The sequence below is a fragment of the Balaenoptera borealis genome (genome assembly GCF_965194805.1).
Source record: "Balaenoptera borealis genome assembly, chromosome: 17".
Taxonomy (NCBI): Eukaryota; Metazoa; Chordata; class Mammalia; order Artiodactyla; family Balaenopteridae; genus Balaenoptera; species Balaenoptera borealis.
Window position 1 is genome coordinate 73,763,255 of NC_138876.1, and position 19,545 is coordinate 73,782,799.

Genomic DNA, 19,545 nt, shown 5'->3' on the forward strand with positions numbered 1-19,545 from the left:
TCTCTTTCAGGATTGCTTTGGTTATCTGATGTCCTTTTTGGTTCCATATAAGCTTTAGGATTGTTTGTTCTATTTCTGTGGAAAAATGCCATTGGAGTTTTGATAAAGGATTGAATTGAACATATAGGTGGCTTTGTGTAGTACGGCCATTTCAATAATATTAATTCTATTAATCTATTAACACTGGATATCTTTCCACTTGTTTGTGTCTTCTTCAATTTCATCAAAGTATTGTAGCTTTCAGACCTGTTAGTGTTTGCTTAATATATTTAGGTGCTCCAATGTTGAGTGCATATATACTTAAAATTGTTATGTCTTCCTGATAAATTGACCCCTTCATTATTATATAATGATCTTCTTTGTCTCTTGTTACCATTTATAACAGGCCTAAAGTCTGTTTTGCCTGTTATAAGTATAGTTACCCCTGCTCTCTTTTGGTTTCTACTTACATGTATTATCTTCTTCCATCCCTTCACCTTGAGCTTATGTGTGTCCTTAAAGCTGAAGTGAGTCTTTTGGAGTCAGTATATAGTTGGATTCTTTTATAGTCATCTAGCCTCTCTATGTCTTTTGATTGGAGAATTAAATCCATTTACATTAACAGTAATTATTAAGGGAGTTCCCTGGCGGTCCAGTGGTTAGGACTCTTGCGCTTTCACTGCTGAAGATTCAGGTTCTATCCCTGGTCAGGGAACTAAGATCCCGCAAGCCATGCAGCGTGGCGGAAAAAAACCCCAAAAAACCAGAGTAATTATTAATATGTAAGGACTTACTAATGCCATCTTATTAATTGTTTTCTGGCTGTTTTGTAGTTTCCTTGCTCCTTTCTTTTTACCTTGCTGACTTCTTTTGTGAATTGATTTTCCATGGTGATATGCTTTGATTCCCTTCTCTTTTATCTTTTGTGAATCTACTGTAGGTTTTTGCCTTGTGGTTATAATGAGGCATATATAAAACATCTTACAGATATAATAGTCTATTTTACACTGATAACAACTTAACTACAATCACATACAAAAACTCTACCCTTTTGCACTCTCCCATAATTTTATGCTTTTGATGTCATAATTTACCGCTTTTTATATTGTGTATTCATTAACAAATTATTGTAGCTATAGTTATTTTTAATACTCTTGTCTTTTCTTCTTCATAATAAAGTTAAATGGTTAACACTCCACCATATTACAGTATTAGGGTATTCTGAATTTGCCTATGTATCTACCTTTACCGCAGTGTTGTATAGGTTCATGTTTTCATGTTACTAATTAGTGTCCCTTCATTTCAGCTTGAAGGACTCCGTTCAACATTTCTTGTAAGGCAGGTCTCGTGGAGATGGATTCCCTCGGCTTCTGTCTGTGTAAGTCTTTTATCTCTCCTTTGTTTCTGAAGGATAGCTTTGCTGGGTAAAGTAGTCTTGGTTGACTTTTTCTTTCTTTCAGCACTTTGAATATTTCATTCCACTCACTCCTGTCCTATAAGGTTTCTGCTGAGAAATCCACACTGATAGCCTTAGAGGAGTTCTAAGTTACAAGCTTTTTTTCTCTTGCTGCTTTTAAGATTCTCTCTGTGTTTGATTTTTTTGTCAGTTTTATTACAATGTATCTTGAAGAAGATCTCTTTAAGTTGACTTTGGTGACTTAAGAGCTTCGTTAACTTGGATATCCAAATCTCTTCTCAGATGTGGGGAATTCTAAGCCATTATTTCTTTAAATAAGCTCTCTGCCTCCCTTCTCCCTCTTCCCTCCTTCGGAATGCCGATAATTTGTGAATTGGTCTTTTTGATGGTGTACCACAGATTATATGACTTTCTTCTCTCTTTTTCACTTTTTTTCTTTGCACTCCTCTGACTGACCACAGGGTGGAGAAGGGGGTGTGTGGGTGAGGCAGTGTACTAGGGGTGCCCATGGGCCAGTCAGGCGATCCACAGATGAGGCATTTCCAGCGGCTCATGAGTAGTCTTCTTCGTGCAATCTATGATACAGTTAGTATCTGTGTCCCTTTAACATCCTCTGAGAGTTCTATATGCTGCTTTCCCCACCTCTGTTTGCCCCTCAGTCATGTAGCTCACGATTCAGTACTCTGGATGGGGTGGAAGAGTAATGAACCTTTTGGCAGCATGCTGCAAGAGACTCGAGCTGAGGACAATCTTTCTTGGCCCTAAGCTGTGCCACCTTGGGAGAGGGGTGATACAGATAAAGTCAAACTGTTCCTCTTACCCACTCCAATGTGTCCTAACTTGTATTTTTTGTTGTTGTTGTTCTAATGGAGTCCTGAAACTTCTTCTATGGAAACCTGGACTTTCACAAGGACTCTCTCATCTGTGAGTGACTAAATCAGTGTTCTCCAGGGGCTACCAGACCATGGCCAATAGAGGCTGGAGTTGGCTCACAGGCCACTGCAGTGTCCACACCTGGGACCAAAGTCTGTCTGCCTATTCCTGATGTGCTGGTAGATAAGACTTCTCCCAGGTTCCTTGGCACATAGTGCTGGATCCACAGTGCCTGGTTCCCTCAAGGGCACTTCTGTCCATGGATGGATGACAAATTTTTGTTGTTGAGGGAGAAGAGACAAAAATGAGGGACTTCTTAGGCTGCCATGATGCTTATGTTACTCCTGACCATTAGATTTTAGTTGACGTTCTGTATTTATCCTCCTTCAGGAAAAGAATGTACTGACCATGCAAATATAAGTGTTTCAGTTCAGTGTCAATTATATACCTTGTTACAAATATCAAATAACTCAAGTCAAATCTAAATGGTGAGCACACAAAAAAAGTTGTGAACAAAGATGAAATAAGGGCAAGTGGTGCAGCATCTAAGGAAAATTAGAATCAAACCTGGAATTAAATTCTAGCTGTGCCAGTTTATAAGCTGTGGGACCTATGTATGGTAAGTCACTTGATCTCTCAGAATCTAAGTTTTCTCATTTACGAATGTGAATATTAATACAGTATGGTATTGTTGGGAAAATTAGCAATGATATATTTCTAATCCAAATGTCAGTTGAGATCACCCTTTCCTTTTCATGCTGTGATCTCTGGAAACTCCAGTCCCCAAGATGCTTTGAGTCACATTGGGGCTTAAACTCTATGGTTCTCTCTCCTTCTAAACTCTTGTTTCTGCTAAATCTTTGATCTCTTTCACATTCTGCCTCCTGTATCTTCCTCTTTTTTCTAACTGTGCCACCTCAGAGCACAATCTTTTTCCTCTGATTTTTCCAAATCATCCAAGGCATTTATGCCTAGTAGACACTGACAGAGTATTAGCAGATTTAAAAATAAATATTAGAAATGCTGTGGGCTATTTCCTGTTCCCAGCCAACTTTCCTACTAACATTGCTCCCTCTCCCAACGTTTTCCTCAAATCTCCTTCCCTATTCCCAACCACCAAAGTTTGTTTTATTTCTTTTGAAAATCAGTGTGTTACCTTTGCTTCTCACTCCCAAGGACATTCTTGTTATGCCCAGAGAGGATGATTTTAAGAAGAACTTGGTGGGCAGCATTTAAAGTAATGTTGTTTAGCTACATTCTTAACATGCCTAGAAGAGTAGACATTCAATTAGTGGTAGTTGTTATCATTATGTGTATAAATCGCCAAGGTAATGACCTTGAAATGCTATTCTCTTTTGAATATATATATTCTTTTATGTTTGTTAACAAGGCAGTCCCATTATTTTATGGTCACCACTTACAAATCACCATTCCAGAGGCCACAGAGGGTAATTCAATACTTTTGGTTTTTAGAGTGCTGAAAAATAACTCACAATCATTACTTTTTCAATTATATCCCAACAAATGGACATTTTTTTTCCTTGTTTTGCTCCAACAATCACCTAATTTTCTGTGTTAGATGTATTCTGCTTTGATCTTTAGAAAACCACCTCTCTGTACTCTTAGCCTTTATGCCTCCTCTTGTATTGCTGACACCAGCCCCACAGCCAGGGTGTATCTTGTGATCTAGGCTTAGAGAAACAGTACATTATACTCCCTGGCTTCAAACATAAGTCAGGGATGGACACACTACCAAAATCGAATGAATCAGACCAAATGAGACAATTCTAGATGCTTCTAGGAAAGCCAACTGTAATGGTTAATTTTATGTATCAACTTGATTGGTATAAGGGATGCCCAGGTATTTGGTCAAACATTATTTGGGTGTGTCAATGAGAATAATTCTGGATGAGATTAACATTGAATTGGTAGACTGAGTAAATCAGATTGCTCTCCCTAGGTGGATGGGCCTCATCCAATCAGTTAAAGGTCTCAATTGAACAGAAAGGTTGACCCTCCTCTAGTAAGAGAGAATCCTTTCTGCCTGACTGCCCCTTTGAACTGGGATATCAGCTTTTTTCCTGCCTTCAGACTCAAACTGAAATGCTAGCTCTTCCTGAGTCTCAAGCCTGCTGGCCTGTAATGGGAATGAAACCATCAGTTCTCCTGGTGCTCCAGCTTGCTAATGCACCCTGCAGATCTTGGGACTTACCTGCCTCTTGTCTTGTAAGCCAATTCATATGTATATGAATCATTTCTCTGGAGAATCCTGACTAATACACCAACTATCCAAGATGGACCTTTTATAGATATATTGTTATTGTCAAACACACAGATAATTTTTCTGAAAATAAAGCCAACACAGCAGAAAACTGCACTGACAGGCAGAGAGAGAAAAAAAAATCCTTGTGGTCTTTCCTTGAGCCCTTGGTCAAGCAAAATTTGAAACCAACTCTATCCCTGGGTTTTTTCTGTTACACAGCAGAATAAACTCCCTTTTTGCTTAAAGGGCCTTTCTATGTCTTGTAACAAGAATTCTAACTGATAGCTCATTTCATCCAAATTGGGGATAAATAAATATAAAGAAATACATACACTCATCCAGATAAAAGTAAATGGAAACACGGAGACACACAATAAATGGAAAAAGTTTACACAAAGTCACATGTAAACCAAGTATGCAAAAGTACATGTAATTAGCTTCTGGGGAAAGGTCCAAATTCAGGACCTTCCTAATGGCTAATAATTAATAGTTGTGATATTTATAATGTCCATGAAATTAAAGAAGATCAATTGCATAGGAAGACCCCAGTTTCCTGATTCAAGAAAGGAAACCAAATATAATATTAAGATAGTCATCAAATCACAAGGAAAGAGAGCAAAATAAGAAGAAAGGAATGAAAAATAATTACAAAAACAACCAGAAAACAATTAATAAAATGACAATAGGTATATATTTATCAATAAAGATCCAAGAATTTTATATTATAGAGCATGTCTTAAATCACAGTATTTTGGAAACTTTTCAAATAATATAGGACTTCTCATAATATATAGCATTCACAGAATAGCTAACTTTTAACAATGTAATTCCTTAGAGAACTCTAAAAAATAAATTGGTTGAAAATATACCTCTGTAAAAATGAATAATTTGATACAAGATCATTGGATATAAGCCAATTAAATGCTGGAGGCCGTCTGCTAAAAATGATAATTTGTGATTTGAAGTTGTTGAATGATGCATGTTCATTCTTTAAGACAATTTGATAGCAAAATCAATTGTCTGTAACCTAACATGTGAAGGAAAACCCATACCAGTGATATAAAGAATACTTATCTTTTTATTCTAAAAAGCATTAAATCTATTTCATCCACAAGCAATTTCAATTCATTACAATATCAGGATAATAAAGAGGAAAACATACGCCCATTATACACTAGCATATTTTCAATGAGGATATTATCAAGTGGGAGAATGGCACCAACTGACTCATTTGTGAATGTAGTTTCTTTTTGAGCCTCAGTATGAGAAGTTTATGTTGATTTTATATGACTTAGTCTAGTTAAAAAACTACTACAGATCACAGGACAGAGGCCTAAATAAAGTTTTTATAGGAATATAGCCACACCCATTCTTTTATGTTTTATTTATGCTGCTTTTGGGCTCCAATAGCAGATTTGAGTGGCAGAGACACAGACTGTATGGCAGTAAGACTAAAACATTTACTATGCGTCCCTTTAAGAAAAAGTTTGTGTACTTGGGACTTAGTTGATAACTGAGAACTGCCCCTGGGTCCAAGTACACTATTTTCAAATCTTAGATACTTTTATTCACAAAATTACAATGTGAAATTGTGGGTAAAAATTGTCAATATTGAATGAGTAAAACTTAAAGCCTAGTTGTTCATCATGTAGAATACTGGCCTAAGGAACACAGGCTTGAAATTAGTTAGGAGGGAAACTAGCATAGAATTTAGAAGACATGCCTATTTAATCAGTGGACCTATAACATCAGGTAAAGTAGAAGATTACCTTTTCAAAATTGAACAGATTAATTAATGGACTAACAGGATGAAAATAGAGGATTACTTGCTAAAAAATGAATAATGAACCTATAACATAGGGTGAAGTAGATTACTATTTAAAAAATGAAGAGATTACTCAATGAGCACATTCAGATGGGACTAAAATCAGACCCCACAGTTTGCAAATAAACCATAAAAACTGCAGGGAACTTAAAGTCTTCAGGAGGTATTCTATTTAATTTAAACTCTTTAATCAACTATTCTAAATGAACAACCACTATTTACAGTAATAAAACCTGAAAAAGATTTGGAGATTACAAAGGTCAAGCAGTTCTCAAAGTAACTTCCTTTGCTGTATTTTATGAGGGTTCACTTAATACATGTGCTTACTATCTCAGAGTTGTGGGCACTATCCTTCCTAAGAAAACTCAGGATCTGGTATAAATAGTAGAAAAAAAAAAGTAAGTATCTATAGGGTAAAGTAAGAAAGAGCGAAAGAAAAGATAAATGTGCTCCAACGAAATGGGATAAAATCAACATCTCTTAGCATGAATGTTGCAGGCCAAAACTCATCTCATTTATGCTTGAAGAGAGAATATACCATACCTGTCATCTCTCTGCTTGCTAAGCAGGAAATGAAGCTGGCCAACTAACACATATGAACTCTGTTCACAGAGCCCAAAATCAACTTTCTACTCACAGCAGAGGCCTGTTTAGGAAAAGGCCTACACAATGACAGAAGAACGCATGCTAACCATCTATATTAATCAACCTAGTCCCTCATAAGTAATTTTAAATATGAATTAATAAAGAAGCACTGCCCAACATTTGAGGAAAATCAATAATGTGAAATAAAAATGAAAAGGTAAATAAAGAAAATGAATAAGTTTGAATGAAACAAGATTATCTGGGAGAACCAAAGAAAGCTTTTTACATTTTTAATATTTAATTAATTGATTAATGAAAATGTATGATACCCAAAAAACAAAAACAGACTGCCATCTATTTTTTTAAAAAATCAAAGAACCAAATAAAGAGTTCTTAGAAGTAAAAATATGATTGGTAAAAAAAATAAAATAGAAATAGGAATAAATAAGTAAGGTATCTTCCAAGCATTGAACAAAAAAAGACAAAAAGGTAGAAACATAGAAAAATTTGACTGTCATATAAGATGGGATGAAAGGAAAAAACTTCAGAAAGAAAATAGGAGGGAGTAATCAAAGATATAGTAGAAGAAAAATATCCCAGAGCTGAAGAAAATTACTAGATAAGAATGGTACCACAAAGATTATTGAAAAAGTCTTATACCTAGACACATTCTAATAAAATTTTAAGTACTCCCAAGATAAAGAGAAAATCCTAGAAGCTTCCAGAAAATGAAACCAAAAGCAAGCAAGACTCATATTGCTACCAAATGTCTCATTCAAAATACTGGATGCTGGAAGAAATGGAACAACATCTTCAAGGTTCTGAGAAGAGGATTAATATCGACCCTAGAATTTTATGCAAACTATTAATAACACGTGATGACAAAATAAGTGCATTTTCAAACACAAAAAAACTCTGAAAGCTTTTCACAGATACATCTAATGTGAAAAAAAAATACTTTAGAGGCAATTGAGCAATATTCAATTCAATGATTCAAAAAACACTGACAGCTAAAGACATCACACACACACACACACACACACACACACACACACACACACAAAACAGAAGGAATTGGGAAAGAAAATGACAAAATTTTGAACATTTCCTTTTCTGTGGTTGATATCTTTCTTCTTGGTTGTTCATTGATACAGTATTTAAAACTAACCTAAAGACGAAGTCTAGAATTCTTAACTATAGTTATAATATTGAGTAGAAAAAATAATATCATTTTACATAGACATGAATCAAAAGATAGTATCTGAAGTTAATTATGAAATACTGGTTTAAGTGTAACATCTAAAGTTATAAATGTATATGAATAAAAATAATAATATATAATTATATATAATAAATTAAAATTATGAGTAAGGAGAAAGGTGTGAGAGTAATAGAATTAAGTCAATTTCTCCTTTTCATACTGGGGTAAAAACAGATGCTATGCTAAGTTGCTGAATACAGAAAGAAATACAAGATTTAAACACCAGAAGAACTAACAATAAGAATTATGAAAAGTGGTTATATCTGAAAAGTGGAACTGGAGTTGAATGATATAATGGAATATTTTTAATTTCATACTCTTTTGCATTGTTTAAATTTTTGCCATGGGCATATATTACTATAATAATATTAGTAATAATAAAAAATAATTATCCCAAGTACTAACCATGATATGGATTTCTAGCACCTCACTCACCATATTCAAATATGGAAAATACAATCCCAGAATCTATATGTATTCCCAGATATGAGTGCCAAAAACATCATAGAAGGTTTTGAGATTTTTAGAAGAAATAATATTTTTATAGTATAATTTAAATATGATAAGAATTCAGGTGGGACCTCCTGAGTTCCATCTTGTTTACCGCATAGGTCACTTTACCAGTGTAGTTTTTAACTTCCCATCAGTTTTTGTCAAGCCAAGAATTAAAACCCTGTGAAGTAGGAGCATCAGTTCCTCTTTTGAGGCAACCAAAACAGCATTCAGTAGATCCTAGGACACCAAATAATCACCAATAAAATTCAAAAGTCCCAACCATTTCACTCTTCTTAGCCCTTTAATCCCAATAGTCCAATTATGAGTACAAACAGGCCCTAGGTTGAAGTTAATGTAAGAGGAAATTGATCACTTTCTAACCAGTTCATAGAATCCTTCCTAAGTGTAGCAATAAGCACAGAGGAGGTAATTATAGTTCTGTTTCCCAGATTTCCCCTAGGGCTCTGCTATGCACTTCCATTCAGCAAGATCAGTTTCTCTTAGTAAAGAATTATTCATTCATATGTATTCAACTCACCAAAGGAGAACAGTCCCAGAAATGCAATCTCCTCCTTCTGCATTGGCTCCCAGTAGAACTCTACCAAGCCTACTCCCAGACCAGTCATTCAGATGTCCAGAGACAAGTATCTCTACCATGGAGATGCCTAAAGTAAAGAACAGTTGAAAGATTACCTAGCCTGTGTGAACCACGTACAATTTCAGGAAATGCATCAGGATTTTTCCATGAGACACAACATCAAGTAGTTCTGAGAATGAACAGAATGGCAGTAGTTTGCTTGCTTTTATGTTTCCTTCTAACATTTTGCCCTCAAAACAAAAGGTTTAAAATCATGGCTATAAAAACAGGTTATTAAAATTGAGATGCTCTTAAAACCTAGCAGGAAAGCTGACTCCTCCAGATTCTTATACATGGAACCCCAACCAACAACATTTCAGGGAAGAAATTTTAATGAGTGGCAATTTTCAGGAAATCTAATGAGAAGAATACAACTTTTTTCTTATGATATAGTAGCTCTAACACTGCAGCTGTTGTGGGTGACTTGGCCCCAATAAAAAGGGGCAAGCTCATCAAAACAAGATGTATTATATGTAACTATTTGGGACAGTATACTTTCTTTTCTTTTTACAACATAATACTCAGACTGGAGTGTGTCTCATGGTGATTTATACAGAAAGACTTCACGCAGGGAAAGGGAGGTCAAGAAATGGATGGAACTAGTAGTTACACTAATGTATATATTGATATTTCTCAAAACTCATCTAATTGTACTCCTAAGAGCTGTGCATTTACAGGGTATAAAGTTTACCTCAATTTAAGAAGAAAGACATTGAGTCATCCTGACGTTTTAAGACCCCAGGAAGGTGAGGGCTTAGAAAGGCATTGTTTTACCTGTGAGCAGTCCTCTTTTTGAACAGTTCCAGTATGTATGAATTTCAGTTACCACGGTTCAGTTAAATAACAGCAGTTCCCTGACATATAGTTCAAATTTCAGTTGCCACAACAGACTACCTAATTGCATAAAGTGCAAACTTCATTGTTAGCCCTTCAGTTCACAGATCACTATGAAAATAATGGATGTACTCATGATTGATGACCCATCATGTCACTTCTTTCAAAGTCTGTTGGTGGCTGGTCACTGAGCATCTGTTATTCAGTTCACACAAGCTTGTAGTTGTGTTGCTTCCTTGTCTTTTAGTGGTAAACCCTTAAGACATTTTATGAAAATGAATACTTAAAAGAGAGAATTAGCCAATAAAATGAAAGTGCAGCAAAGAAACAAAAAGTGGTAACACTTGGAAGTGAAATTCGAATCAAATGTCTATTAAAAAAAAAAAAGGAGCTGACTGGGAATATTGACACTGCTGCCCTTCAAGAGACCCTAGATATACAGCTGGAGGAACTGAGTGAAGGCCAACACCTTACCCACATGAATGATAAAAGCACTTGTGACAAAAAAGATAAAGGTGTCACAGAGGAAGTGACACCAGGAAAAAAGTTCACATTGAAGGAACTCTCAGAGATATTTCATGACATTGAAAGCACAACAGTTAAAATGCTGGGGGCTTCCCTGGTGGCGCAGTGGTTGAGAATCTGCCTGCCAATGCAGGGGACACGGGTTCGAGCCCTGGTCTGGAAAGATCCCACATGCCACGGAGCAACTAGGCCCGTGAGCCACAACTACTAAGCCTGCGCGTCTGGAGCCTGTGCTCCGCAACAAGAGAGGCCGCGATAGTGAGAGGCCCGCACACCGCGATGAAGAGTGGCCCCCGCTTGCCACAACTAGAGAAAGCCCTCGCACAGAAATGAAGACCCAACACAGCCATAAATAAATTAATTAATTAATTAATTTTAAAAAAAATGCTGGGAGCTGGTCCAAAGGAGTGTGACAATTCCCAAAGCATAGAAGAGATGCTCACTCCATACCATAAGTTATATGACAAGAAGGCAACCACTTTTCAATCTATTTTTCTTAAGTTTTTTACAAAGAAATAATACACCTTAATTCTCAATGTTTCTAATGTTTTAAATTACAGTGTTATAAATATTAATTTTACTATTTTTTATTTTGTTATGCATTTCCAATCAATAGTAAGATAGTTTTTAAATTTTTGACATTTTGAAGGGTAGAAGAACAATTGTAATTTTTTCATTGATTTTTAATTTTTTTAAATTTCATTGTAGTAAGAACACTTAAGATGAGATCTACCCCTCAGCAAATTTTTAAGTTCACATTACAGTCGACCCTTGAACAATGCAGGGTTAAGGGCACCAGCCCCCTGCAGTCGAAAATCCACATATAACTTTTGACTCCCCCTAAACTTAACTACTAATAGTCTATGTTGACTGGAAGCGTTACCAATAATATAAACAGTCGATTAATACATACTTTGAATTATACGTACATGTATCATATACGGTATTATTACGATAAAGTAAGCTAGAAAAAAGAAAATGTTATTTAGAAAATCAAAATTAAGAGAAAATACATTTACAGTACTATACTGTATTTATTGATACCGTAAGTTTGTCATCTTTTTGCAAGATGAATCATCTGTCTGTCACTATCTACATTAATATTGTCTTATATGATACAAAACATTATATGCTCTATGTATTATGAACACTCGACATCCAAAATGAAAAGATAATGTGAAAAAGAAATTCATATTTACTTATAGGTATACCAATTCATGCACTGATAACAGCATTTGTAGCAGCAGTATAATTGCTTTATGACAGCATACTGTAATCAATATAATTGTTTCACAGTAGCCTAGCTATACCTAATGAATGAATTACTATAATATTTTTATGGCATAAAATATTATAGTCATATTCATAATACAGTATTGGAAACAGTGTTACACTTTTTAAAAAACTTATCTGTCATCATAAGCTGATACACAGTTTCTCCAATTATAAGGGAGAGAGGCATACTATACAAAAATGTTTCAAAAATTCTTTGAAAGCAAAGTTATAAAACAGTAGGGAAACTAACAGGTTATTAACTTTATATTAAATATCTCTCACCTTATGCCTACATAAGGATAGACTAGTATCTACATATATATTATGCATTCATGACATACCTGACTTTTTTCAATATTTCTAGGCTATGTGGTTTGTCTATGATTTTTTTCAAATTGTCTCAAATCTCCAAAAAATTTTCCAATATATTTATTGATAAAAATCCAGGTATGAGTGGACCCATATAGTACAAACCCATGTTGTTCAAGGGTCAACTGAATAGTACTGATGACTACAGGTACAACGTTGTACAGCAGATCTTTAGTATTTACTCATCTTGCTTAACTTTATGCTCATTGATAAAAAAGCCCCCATTTCTCCCTCCCCCCATCCCCTGGCAACCACTATTCTACTATTTGAGCCTATGATTTTGACTATTTTAGATACCTCATACAAGTAGAATCATGCAGTATTTGTCTTCCTCTGATAGCTTATTTCACTTAGCACAATGTCCTCAAGGTTCATCTATATTGTCACATATTGTAGAATTTCCTTCCTTTTTAAGACCAAATAATAAGTATTGTATGTATATACCACATCTTCTTTATCCATACATGTATCAGTGGACATTTAGGTTTCCACATCTTGGCTACTGTGGATAGTGATGCAATGAACATGGGAGTGCTAATATGTCTTCAAGAATCTGATTTCAATTCTTTCAGATAAATACCCAGAAGTGAGACTGCTGGATCATATGGTAATTCTATTTTAATTTTTTGAGGAATGTCCTTTCTATTTTCCACAGCATCAGCACCATTTTACATTCCCACCAACAAGCTGTGAGGATTCCAATTTCTCTTCATTCTAGCCAACACTTATTGTCCTTTATTTTAATAACAGCCATCCTGACAGGAGTGATGTGATATCTCATTGTGGTTTGGATTTGCACTTCCCTGATGATTAGTGACATTGAACATTTTTTCATATACCTGTTGCCCATTTGGAGGTGAGAGACACATACTAAAAACTATAAAACACTGATGAAAGAAATTAAAGAAGACACAAACAAATGAAAAGACATGTCTTGTTAATGGATTGGAAGACTTAATATTTTTTAAATGCCCTTACTGCCCAAAGTGGTCTAGAGATTCAACGGAATCCTTATCAAAATCCCAATGGCATTTTTGGCAGAAATAGGAAAAACAATTCCATAAATTCAAATGGAACCACAAAAGACCACAAATAGCCAAATCAATCTTGAGAAAGAAAAACATAGCTGGAAGCATCACATTTCCTGATTTCAAAGTATATTACAAAACTATAGTAATCAAAATGGTATGGCCCAGGCATAAAGCCAGCCATGTATGAAACAGAATATAGAGCCCAGAAATAAATCTTTGCATTTATAGTCTACTGATCTTCAACAATGGTGCCAAGAATACAGTATGGGAAAAGGACAGTCTCTTCAATAAATGATGTTGGGAAAACTGGATACCCACAGGCAAAAGAATGAAATTGGACACCTATACACAAAAGCAACTCAAAACGGATTGATTTAAACATAAGATCTGAAACTGTAAAACTTGAAGAACACATAAGGGAAAAGCTTCATGACATGAAGTCTTTCCAATGACCTCACAGATATGACAGCAAAAGTATAAGTAACAAAAACAAACTAGTGGGACAACATGAAACTATAAAGCTTCTGCAAAGCAAGGGAAACAATCAACAGACTCAAAATACAACATATGGAAACACAGAGAAGGAAAACCAGAGTCCTGCCTCCTTTCAATACTGCTGTTTTCCACAGCCCTGCACCATGTTGGAAATATTCTGTTCAGGACCTCTTCTAGACTCCTAGTGCCTGGAGTTTTAGTCACCTGGGGAAGCAGACCACATGCCACAAGCCCTGATGTTTTCCACCTACACCATATCTACCTGAAAGTTCCTCAATTATCACTCTCACCTCAAGATTCAACCCTAAGTATTGGGATTGAGTAAAACTCTGGTACCTGCCCTACTCTCATGTGACTTCTTTTACTTCTCATTATCTCTCAGGTTAGACTCAGGCTTATCTTTATACAATAATATCCTTTTGCTAGGAAAATAGGTCTTTCAGTGAAGAATTCTGGCATAAAGTTTTATTTTCTCTACGCTCAGGGAAGAAAACGACCAATCGAAGACCACCAACCTCGACTGTCGGTATGCTATAGAAATCTCTAAACAAAGCCCAGATTTTAAGACAATCCTGTTGCAAAGTCCTCTATTGGATATTTTATGGTGACTATTAATGCCTTCTCTTCGTATCCCAGTGGTAGCATTCCCAACATCCACCCCAACCCCTACTTCTACCTCATACTCACCTCCAGTAAGATGGAGGGCTCTATTTGAATATGGAGATCATCTCATGATAATGCAAAAGAAAGGGGACATTAATGTGCTTCAAGTATTATTTCCCTTAAATGAAACAGATGTGATGATGAGAAACTCCCCCATGCCAATAGCACATGAGCGCTGTCTACAAGAAGATGGCTGTGGCCCAGAAAAGGGTTGTTGGCTTGTGAGTTCCCTGAGAGGACCATGACTTTATGTACATAACACTAGAAAAAAGGGGAGATCAACTGAATGCAGCCAAAAGGGCAGTTTAAAAAAAGGAGTTTGGGACTTCCCTGGTGGTGCAGTGGTTAAGAATCCGTCTGCCAATGCAGGGGACACAGGTTCGAGCCCTGATCCGGGAAGATCCCACATGCTGTGGAGCAACTAAGCCCATGCACCACCGCTACTGAGCCTGCACTCTAGAGCCCACAAGCCACAACTCCTGAGCCCGTGTGCCACAACTCCTGAAGCCCGCGTGCCTAGAGCCCATGCTCTGCAACAAGAGAAGCCACCACAATGAGAAGCCTATGCACCGCAATGAAGACCCAACGCAGCCAAAAATTAATTAATTAATTAATTATTGGGAAAAAAAGGAGTTCAAGGAGATTTCCAGACTTCCCTTGTAAGGAAGTTTGTCCTTGCTGCTTCCACTTTGCAGAACTACTATTACATAAACAAATTATGAGAAATAGCTAAAATCTTAGAAAAGTTTAAAATTAAAATTAAAATTTACACATATATAAAAACCAATGAAGGCTAAAAAATTAATTTAAAATTTGAAAGAAAAAGAAAATAATTAAAAATGGGGAAAAGAAGAAAAAAGATTAAAATTTTAAAAGGCTAAAATAAGTAAGGTTAACCAAAGGAAATAAGAAATATAAAGCTATCAAAAATCAAGAGCAAATAAAAGTCATCAAGTGAAAATTTTTAACTAAAGGAAGGAAAAGTAACTTTAAATTTAAGAGAAAACAGAAATTTGCAAAAATAATTTGCCATGCTGGGTTACATGGCACAGATCCCCCCATCGAACTGAAGGAGTTTCTCCCCCAGGTCCTGGGAAAGCTGTCTGCCAACCTCTCAGCTTCAGCCCTCTCAGATGTTTTCTTCTACTGAAGAGAGCCACTGTGCCCTAAGACAGCCACATCCATCGTGGGGATATAAATCATTGTGGGGAGACAAAGCCCAGGCAGATCCGGTCATGCCAGCTTGAGACAACTCTAACCAGCCATCCCAGCTTCAGAGCTCATCATGAATACGTTTAGTCATTGGTAACACACATGAGCTTTAGGCAATGTGGATTTAGGGGTCTACTAATTCAAAAAAAATTTAGGGCTATAGTGGTCTAGGATATCTTGAAAAATCCCCTGAAAGTAAAGGACAAATTATTGAATATTCCACAACAAAGAAGGAAACACTATGCCTGGTAAAACTCTTTGTGTTCTTGAGGCATGTTGCACCTGAAAATACAGCTGCCAAATGCCATGCAACACAGATGGCTGCCAGATTTGAGGGACCTAGAGCAAGAAAAATCTCTCCAGCAGGTTTAGGCTGACGTACTAGCAGCCCTGATGCATGAGCTATGCAACCCAGAAGACCCTATGGTGTTAGATGTATCAATGCTGGGGAAGGGTACCATGTGGAGTTTTTGGCAAGTCCTCATGGGAGAATTACAACATAGACCCCTAGTGTTCTGGAGCAGGGCTGTGCAATCTTCAGCAGAGAAATGTACACCTTTTGAAAAATGGTTCTTGATATGTTGATTGAATCCTGATAGGGACAGAATGTTTAACTATAGGAGAACAAGTCACCTTGCAGCCTGAACTGCCCATCATGAGCTGGATTCTATTAGATCTACCAAGTCATAAAGTCAGACTGGCCCAGCAGCAATCCATTGTGAAACTGAAGTGGTATAACTGGGATTGAGCATAAGCAGGATATAAGACCAAAAGCAGCCTGATGGGCAGATAGCCCAGAACCCCATGTGTCCACCACAGTGGTCCCTTCCTCAGCTCATAACAATGGTTGCATTTGTGTGGAGGACTGAAGAACGAGAAGACAATGAAACACGTCGTTATTCATGAGTAAGTCAGCTCAGTATTTAGATTCAAGCTGAAAATAGATGGCAGCTGCACTACAGCCTTACTGAGAAGTACCCTTAAAGGACAGAGCTCAGGGGAAATCCTCCAAGTGGGCATATTCTGAGGCAGTGCATTTGATCAACCACTTAGAGTGGAAGGAAGAGTGGCCTGAGGTTAGCCCAGCATTTATGTGAACTTACGGGCAGTGGCAAATGCCTCAAATGACTGGACAGTTGTCTAGAAAGAAATAGATTGGAAGATCATGGTAGAGGCATGTGAGGTACCAAACAGAAGAAGACACAAAGTATGAAGATCTTTGTATCATGCATGTTAACAGCCATCAGAGAGTATCCCACCATGGATGAAACACCAAAACACCCAAAGAACACAAAGACTTAGCAAACTGACATCAGTCAGTCTCTGACATGTATGAATGAACAGCTGATACTATCCACAGGCCCAGGAGTATGGGTTCCCACTTTTCAGCACTACTGTAGCTTTTCCAGCTACTGTATGTCTAACCTGTCAGTAATAGATACCAATGCAGAGGCTAGGGTAATCTAGAACAGATAATAGAGGAAAGAAATAAGCATCAGTTGTGTACTCAAAACCAGATGTATCCTCAGGGTCCACTACCTTTTCCTTACACGTTTTGAATAGGTTCCCTCAAGAAAAGAGACCTAACAAACTCCTGGAAGAGCTACTCAGGAACTTAACTGGTAGATACAAGTAGTGTCTTCACGTAAGTTCTTGAAGCAGCTCCTCCAGCAGTTTGGCAGGTCTCTCTTCTTGGTCTTGAGTCCTGTGCCTTAGTACTAAGTTGCGAACCACCCAGATCCCCCATTACAGACTGAAAGATTTATTCCACCTAGCTGCAGGAAAGATTGTTGGCAAATAACTTCCAGATGTCAGCCCTCTCTGGGGAACTGTTAGTTCCCCAGGAACACCTGCCTTAGTGTTTCCCACGGGTAGCCTGTATTCCATAACTCATGTATATGACTGGTACAAAGACCCAGCCAGCTTGCCTCAACTTGGGACAACCCTGAAGGATCAGCCCAGATCTTCTTTTTTTTGTTCTACTTTTTAGTGATTGGTACCAAGACATAAAACTGAAAGTCATCTTTTAGGTTTTCCTGACCCTCATCTTCAACATCCAATGAGTGCTTCCTGTCTACCAGACCCCATACCGAGTGCTTTACCTGCGTTGTCTCCTTTACACCTCGCCACTGCCCTCTGAGACAGTGATTGCTCTTATCTGCATCTACAGGTAAGAAAATTCCAGTTTAGAGGTAAGAAGTAAATTTCCAAAGTCATACAGCAACTAAATGGAGAAAACAGTTTCAGACTATCTGCTCTAGAACCAAATCCTGAGCCAAATCTCTGTATGCTTTTGCATCAGAAAAGCCAAGACATTCCTATTTTTAATTTTGCATCCTCACCCAGTCACTTTTGGAAAGGAATATTAATTATCCAGAAGCAATTTTAAAGAAAATGTTCCTGCTTGCCACAAGGAACAGAAGTTCATTCAGGTTACCTCATCTCATGCATGGTTAACATGACACATATGCTGTCTAATAACAGGATCTCTTAGACTCTAGAAAGAGACATACGACAAGACCTTTAGAAGAGAAAGAAATTAGGGAAAAAATGAATATTTAGGATCCAAGAAACTCCAAAAGCCAGCTTATCTTGATGCTTTTCAGCTACAGTTTGTTGATATTTACTCTAGCATTTATCAGTTGGCATGGTTTAGTTCTTTCTCTGATTTTTCTTCTTTCTGGGTGTATCTCTCCACTTATACCTCCTCTACTAACTCCTCTATCCCCTCCCCATATCTCTAGGTCAAACTCCTGAGGGAGTAAAATCATATTTGAGTAGAGCTTTCAAGTCAAGACTTTTTGAATGCTTTTGGCTGCCTGTAATTGCGTGCCCTTGGGAAGTTCCAGTTCAATCTAATGTGGCCAGGGTAGGGAAGACTGGACATTGCAGATATAGGAAATGACCACCTATGCCTAAAGACGTTCTGGGAAAGGTGCCTTCAGCCAGCAATGGACAGTAGGGAAGTTTCCCTTTGAAGGAGATTGAGAAGTCAGGCCTTTTCAGCTTCGACGATCCAGTATGTTGTAGAAGACTTGTCAGGGATAGAATGCACATTTAACACTTCACCACCAGAGTAAGGCTTTTCCCCACCCATTAGAAGAAATGACCTATTTCTCTCTGCTATAATCCCTACTAGTTGCTGCTTCAATGTGTGAGACGGGCCAGGACTTCCAATGTGTTTCTTATGGGAGCTTATGGAATGTGACGACTGAAAGACATCTACTCCTGGATTTTCCTCTGTGGGAAATAGGACGTGATGAAATAGTCCAATATCAGAGGAATGATATAATCAGATCATCGTTTGAGAAAGTTAATCTTGAATATGGGGTTAGTGAGATATTGAAGCAAGAGGAACTGAGAGACAGAGCAGTAAAGATGCTTTGCCAGAGTTTACATGAGAGATATTGTGGGTCTTACTATGCAAGAGGCAATGGGAATGGAGAGAAGCATAAGCCAGAGGTATTTTATAGTAGGTAAAAATTAAGGTGCTAATGACAATGAGATAAAGAGTGGAATCAATGGCAGGAGTGAGAGATGCCAACTATGACATGAAGATTGGTGATGTTAGGGACGATGGGGCCTGTAGTTAAGGCAAGAAGTACAGGTGGAGCAGAGGATTTTTTTTTTAATGGGGAAAGGATGACATATGACACATTTGATTTCGAACATGTTGCATTTGAATTTTCTTCAAGTGATCCATGTGGAACTTTCCAGAAGGAAGTATAAATCTGGATTTGGAGCTTAGAATAGAGATTGGAAATGGTCATATACATTTGGCAGCATATGGTCCATTCTAGCCCTTC

The 19,545-nt window shown here is 37.1% G+C and overlaps 2 long non-coding RNA genes across 4 annotated transcripts in view; one reads left to right on the plus strand and one right to left on the minus strand.

The window, feature by feature from the left end:
• The window catches only part of LOC309615366, a 310,048-nt gene that overhangs the window by 205,578 nt on the left and 84,925 nt on the right, over positions 1–19,545 (minus strand). For 2 of the 3 annotated variants that reach the window (XR_014236772.1, XR_014236773.1), the window contains exon 1: positions 9,237–17,776. This is a non-coding gene — a long non-coding RNA (uncharacterized lncRNA). Of the gene's footprint in view, positions 1–9,236; positions 17,777–19,545 lie in introns of those variants that run through there. The other variant, XR_014236771.1, reaches the window with a different exon arrangement.
• The window catches only part of LOC309615367, a 68,161-nt gene that overhangs the window by 9,079 nt on the left and 39,537 nt on the right, over positions 1–19,545 (plus strand). Inside the window, exons 2-3 of the long non-coding RNA XR_014236774.1 lie at positions 1,286–1,357; positions 17,770–17,909. This is a non-coding gene — a long non-coding RNA (uncharacterized lncRNA). The remainder of the gene's footprint in view (positions 1–1,285; positions 1,358–17,769; positions 17,910–19,545) is intronic.